At 29.9% G+C, this 6,512-nt stretch overlaps 1 protein-coding gene across 1 annotated transcript in view; it reads right to left on the bottom strand.

The window, feature by feature from the left end:
* Positions 1-5,554, bottom strand: part of LOC118739434 (battenin-like) — a 15,379-nt gene extending 9,825 nt beyond the window's left edge. The window contains exon 1 of the mRNA XM_036470748.1: positions 5,468-5,554. The gene's annotated coding sequence lies outside the window, so the exon portion shown is untranslated. The remainder of the gene's footprint in view (positions 1-5,467) is intronic.
* Positions 5,555-6,512: the final 958 nt, after the last annotated feature.

Genomic DNA, 6,512 nt, shown 5'->3' with positions numbered 1-6,512 from the left:
AAAAAAAAAAAAGTTACATAAATATGTATGTTTATACTATAATTATTTTTCTTCGGTCATGCTGAAAGTTTAGTGTTGTATATGGAGCCTTTTGGCCGGTTATTACAAGTAAAATAAACGTTTATTTTTCCTCCTACACCTTTCGACATTCGCGTCTTTCTCAGGGAATCTTTATTTATAAATAAATACGAAAAAACATACACATACAGTATCATATCAAGAGGACCCCGTTTCAAAGTGATATTATTTATGTTATGTTTATTTATTTACTTAAAAAACCTTCAATTAAAATAAAGTTAATTCTCTTAAAAAAATCCATATTGGCCCAAGTTTAAAGCCCAGGAGAATACTAAAAAAACTCAACAAATTTTCAACAACGCAAACGCAAATGAAATATTTTCCTTCGAAGAACTGTCCAAATATTTACATTGGCAAAAAATTAAGATATCACATGTACGGAAAATTACAATAAAAAATAGCAAAAATCAAGTAGACATGGCAGTAAAATACGACTTTATGCAAAGCGAGGAGAAGTTGAACCTAATGAAAAAAAATGTTCAATGGTCAACCATGAAACACTGTGAATTGCCTAAAGCTTACAAGGGAAAAATACCTTTAAAAAAAAGAAAAGTGGATGATATTCAACAACTGATTAGTAAACGGTATATACCGTCTGAATTTCATGATTTTCATAATACAATTAAAGAAATATAGAATAAACGTTTGAATTTTCAATATATATTATGCTTTTATGATTTACTTTAAACCGGAGACGTGCAGTTTTCGCGGCTTAACAATCTGAAATATGCTACTCTTCCAAGCGAAAATCTGAAATTTGCTAGTCTTCCACGCAAAAATCTGAAATGTGCTAGTCTTCCACGCAAATAACGAAATGTGCTAGTCTTCCACGCAAAAATCTGAAATGTGCTAGTCTTCCACGCGATTAGTGAAATGTGCTAGTCTTCCACGCGAGAATCTGAAATGTGCTACTTTTCGACGCGAATAATGAAATGTGCTAGTCTTCGACGCGAATAGTGAAACGTGCTAGTCTTCCACGGTAATTTGAGATGTGCTACTCTTCGTTGGGAGCGACGATATGTGCATACGTTTAACACGAATGCTTGAAAGCTATTTAAATTAATTTTTTAATTATAAGTATGTTTGTAGGTGTTACGACAGTACATGCGTACATATCTTGTGCTGCATTTAATTGATTGACTTATAATTTCTTGGAATTACCGAAAAATAGTAGTATTTAGTGATAGCATACAAAAATCCATTAATCAATACACAAATAAATTAAATAATGGATTTAACAATGGAAGTGAATCACACTTGGCCAGTCATATGAATATTGTGGTAAAATAAATAATTGATTAAATTGACAAAAATTAAATATCAAGTTGGGAGAAAAATCTGAACCAGTTTGTATTAGTTTTCAGAAGTGGGATAAAATGAAAATAAACAATCTTTGAAAATTATTTGTTGATCAACAAAAAATATTGTCAATATTTTAGCCTACTTCATAACCTCAGAATTCTATAAAAAGAATATATTGGAAATAAATTTAAAAAATTTTAGCCTAAGATATCAAATAAATTAAATAATAACTTTACATTAAAAATACGCTAGGATGAAGGGTGAGTACATCTCTTCATTTTTTTAATTACTTAATTTGCAACTAATTTCGAAAACGTGGCGACTTTTTACGAGTATTCTCGTATATAACACCCATCTAGATAACATTGAAATGCAAAACATTAGGCCGTATGCATAAAAACTAAGAAAGCGCCTTTTCTTAAAATTGCAGAATTTTTACTCGATTTATTCAAATAAATTTAGTCTGTATAGAAATATTATCAAAAAATCGTTAGAGCCGTTTCAGAGATATCTACGGATATACTTATGTGTCTATGTATATATTATATATAGTATTTAAGAACAAGAATCGATCGTTTAAAGTAATAAGATTAAACTAATCACATGTTTTAGAGCAGATACCAACAGGTATGCTCATGTAGCTAAATGAAATTTTAATCGAGTTGAGCCTTCTTTTTTCGCTCGATTACAAAGCAACGAAGCTAGTATATGATTGAGGCTTGCTTTTGAGCCTCTTACTTATGAAACATCTGGTTTTCTATAAGCGCATATCATTGTTGTAAATATTATTGTACCCGCATAAGAAAACATTCTGATCCTCATTGAAAAATTTGGGCTGTTACATTTCATTCCAAATTGTGAGCCCTCCTTTCTAACAGTCGTCGCAAAACTTTACTGGTGTTGCCAGACATTTCTTCTTTGCCTCCATTTCTTGTATGTCGTGTTTTATTTTGGTTCTGAAAAATTTTAATTGTTTAACTTAATTACCAATTGCTAGTAGTATTTGTTTTTTCTTTACCTTGATTTGTTTGTTTTCGTGGCGCTTAAATCAAACGCGAACACGGGAAAAGTCTCCAATAAATTAAAAAACAAATCAGATTGGTGTTGTAATAATGCAACCCTGCTACGAGATTGCAAAATGTAGACGCTTGAAAGACATACCTTTGGGTGTGGCAAAATTTAGACGGCGTCGTTTTCTAATTTTGTATCGGAAACAACAACCTCACAGATTTTACGGTTAGATGTCAACATTTCGAGACCCAATTTGTAAGGAACTGTGAACACCCCAACTGAGAAGTTTTGGGCATAAAGCAAGCATACATATGTATTGTATGTATGTAAATGTGTAAGTATTCAGTTTTTTTTGTTTTTTTTTTCTTGCAACTGAAAATTATATACATATGTATGTACATAAATTGTCGCAGCTTCCGCTCTGGCATTCGAACTCATGATTATTGCCTAATATTGAGTTAAAAATAAAACCTACGTTTGTTTACTTATTATTGTTTAGCTAAAACAATGTGCAAATCACATGTCAATTAAGGTATTCGATTTGATTTCCAACATTGCATCCTTCAATGTATTCACCTTTTGTTTTTACACTTTATAATTAACTATAATGGGTGCATAACATAACAATCATACATAAGAATATTCTTGAATATATACATACATATGTATATGCGCACGTACATATACATATATGTATGCGCATTTAGATGTAAAAAATCAAAAGCAACTAGTTGAAAATATAACGGCATAGATACGCCGCAGATACTTAAAAACAATAAGTTCCGAATAGACTCATCACAAAAATCTCATCTCATCTAAAAATCAAATGAAGTTTAATAAAATATGTTTTTTTTAAACAATAAAATCGAAAGAATTAGAAGAAACTTATATTAAAATAAATAAAAAATATACTAAAAATTAAATGAAATGAAAAAATATCTTTCTTTTTAATAAAAATAAAGTTCAAACAAAAAAACATTCATTAAATTAGCTCTAGCGGGCACTTAACTAATGAACGTTAAATCTGTTAATTAATGTTTCCTCTCATAGTTAAAAGATAAGGGCTCATTAAATTTAAATATGGCCCCAAGTGCGTCATTTTTTTGTGGCATCACCCACACATTTCGTTCAGTTTGAAATCAAATATAAAAATAAGTATTTATATCATTTTGCGCCCACTACCTCAACAGTCGCAGCGGCCCAGTGAGTAGTCCCAGTGAGTCCCATGGTAGAATATTTTTTTATTTTTTTATTTATTATTATTTTTCATGTTAAATTTTTAGAAATGTATTTTATTTAAATTTTCGCTTTTTTATTTAATTTTCTTTTGATTTGTAGATTTTATTGTTTTTAAATGGAAACTCATTTTTGTAATTTAATTTAATTTTCAGAAACTGTTTACAAAAAGACAAACAACTCACCGCAGTCTTTCGAAAGACAAAATCTTTCTATTCCGGCAACTATCTTGAAAGCTGTTTTCTGTGTTTCGAAACTAATTAAAGGATCTGCTTTGCGTTATTCTACTTATCTTTTACCAATAAGTTTTCTAAAAACTAAACAAACAAAAAATTAATACAATAAAACTAAATATTTAAGTAAAAAATTACAAAAATTAATTAATCAAGTTTCTAAATATTAAATGAAGTTATAAAAATACATTTATTTTGTAAACAATAAGGGTTGAAAATTTAATCTTTTTGAAAACAAACCAAAAATTTCATAATCTTTCTTTAACCTAACTTTGATGATCACTAAATGCTGTTAATGAATCATTACCTGCCTCTTAGAGGAAATTTTTTCAAACCGTTACTGAGGAACACCTTAAATAATCATTAAACTGCTCTGAGTGCGGCTGTAAGTTCTCAAAAAATAAATGATATTAAATTTTTTTTCTTTTTAAAGCAATAGAACCTAAAAATTAAATGAAAACAAGAAAACAAAACGGAATGAAAAAAGAAGAAAAAATATAAGATCCTAAAAATTATGTAATAAAAACTAAAGATTAAATTATAAAAAAAGGAAAAAATAAAATTAAGAAAATACAATGAGGTCCTAAAAATTAAAATTGTTAAAAGCTGCTTTTATTTTTAAAACAATTGGGGCATTCACACGTGCCTGGTTAGCAGGTTATCTGGTTATGGGTTATATTTTTAACTCAGTTACCAGAAACCAAATATGTACAGTAGAGAATAATAATTTTTAACCATATAATTTTATAACCAGGCAGATATGAATACCCCAAATGAAATTTATGAATTAAAAGAAAATTTAATAATAAAAAAAATTAGTTAAAAATAATACGTGGCCCGAGGACTCGACCACAAATCACACGAATATACGAGTGGAACCCCAGTGCTTTGCTCACTTGGTCATTGAGACTGTGGGAGCAGCGCAAGCAAAATAATATACAAATGCTTTCGGTCAAAAGAGCTTTTCACCATGAAAGTTCGCAAGGTAGCTTTTTTGTGAAACTTCATGACAGAATAAACAAAATCTTTCAAAATTGCCAAGAGTATTTGGATGTGGATGCCAAAGAATAATGTAAAGCAGTTAATATTACAAAACTGCTGCAGCAAATAAAATACTTAAAAAAAAAATAATAATATTTCTAAAAAAGGAAATATTATTACTGTCGGTTGGCAAAAATCAGCCTCTGGATACCATCCTATGCCTATTTCGCTGATTCTTATAAAACAATATGTATATGTAACTGATTTTTTCATAATTTTTTACTTTTCGCAGTCCTTTTTTGATATTTCCGATTACCAAAAAAATCTTATACGACGCCACAAGTTTTTAAATTGCATTATTCTGTAAGTTTTTCATTCAACTTACCACGAGACAAAAAAATTTATGCTGCGTTAATTTTTGGTTTACTTAGTTTTTTATTTTTGTTTATATAATTATTTCTCTTTGTTCTATTCAATTACTAATTACTTAAGGAATTTTAAAAATTAATCTTGTGCTATTTTCATTATTTACAATTAACTGCTAATGCAAAAATTTCATCCACAACACTATTAATTTGTTCTATTTTTTATGCATAAAAGTCAATTCGCTAAATTTAAAAAATCACCTTATGCAGCAGCTTCTTAATATGTGGACTTAGAAATTTTTAAGCGTTTCACGTGTAGCGCGAGCTGCTCGCCGCCAGCAACTGAACTCACCGCCAAAAGACGCGAACTCAATCAGTGATTGAATTTGAAAAACAAGAGAAGTGCATGCGTACATACATACTTAGATATGTATGTATTTATATAGAACAACAATAAGAAAGTGCGGCTGCAGCTCAATCTACAAATGAGCCATAAAACAATAAAGATTAAAGCACAAAATAAGAGAACAAAACGACAAAAAGAACGTTCGACTTTTCGGTGATTTGGCGCTTTCACGCTTTGGCGCTTTGGCGCTTTGAAATACTATGTATGTATGTACATAAGTGTAGTTTTTTTCTACCGATCCACGAGGTGAGTAGAGTGCTGATCGATTGCCGCACAGGTGCCTTTTCCGATTGCAACACTTGTGTTGATTTATTTTTTTTTTTGTAGTTTTTTGTTTTATTTTAAGCGACGACGACCCACATTAAAAACGCATAAGAAGCACGAGACGACTACAAAATACACGATATATGTATTTATATACTTACGGGCGGTATAAATGAAAAAAACGAAGCGCATAAGTGTATTAAGGTATACCACTCCCCATACAAAACAAAATAAAACAGGGTTGTTTTTTCATCGGAATCATAAACCTTATTATGTTTTAAGACTTCCGCCAAAATATTTCGGAAAAATAGTAGACAAGATTTGAGTGAGCTGCACTAATTTGAAAGCATGACCAAAAACTTCGTTACTTTGCTTCCGTTAATAAAATCTGCGTACATTTCGTATGCTGACCTTTTAGCTTGAACTCTTCTATCAACTGGTGTGATTTTTTGGAAAAGATACTTTTAAAAACTAATTTTAATTATAAAAAAAAAACTGAGTTTTTTTAGATATTTCCAAATCGGTACAGCTCACCTAAATCTTGATACCTTTCCGAAATATTTTGGGCGGAACTCTTAGAATATAATAAATTGTATAATTCCGGTGGAAAAACCGCCACTTTTTTTTTGGCAAGGC

Source organism: Rhagoletis pomonella, unplaced genomic scaffold (genome assembly GCF_013731165.1).
Source record: "Rhagoletis pomonella isolate Grant_MI unplaced genomic scaffold, Rhpom_1.0 Rhpom_scaffold_00005, whole genome shotgun sequence".
Lineage (NCBI taxonomy): Eukaryota > Metazoa > Arthropoda > Insecta > Diptera > Tephritidae > Rhagoletis > Rhagoletis pomonella.
The sequence above is the reverse complement of the archived record's forward strand: the minus strand, read 5'-3'. Positions and strand labels throughout refer to the sequence as shown.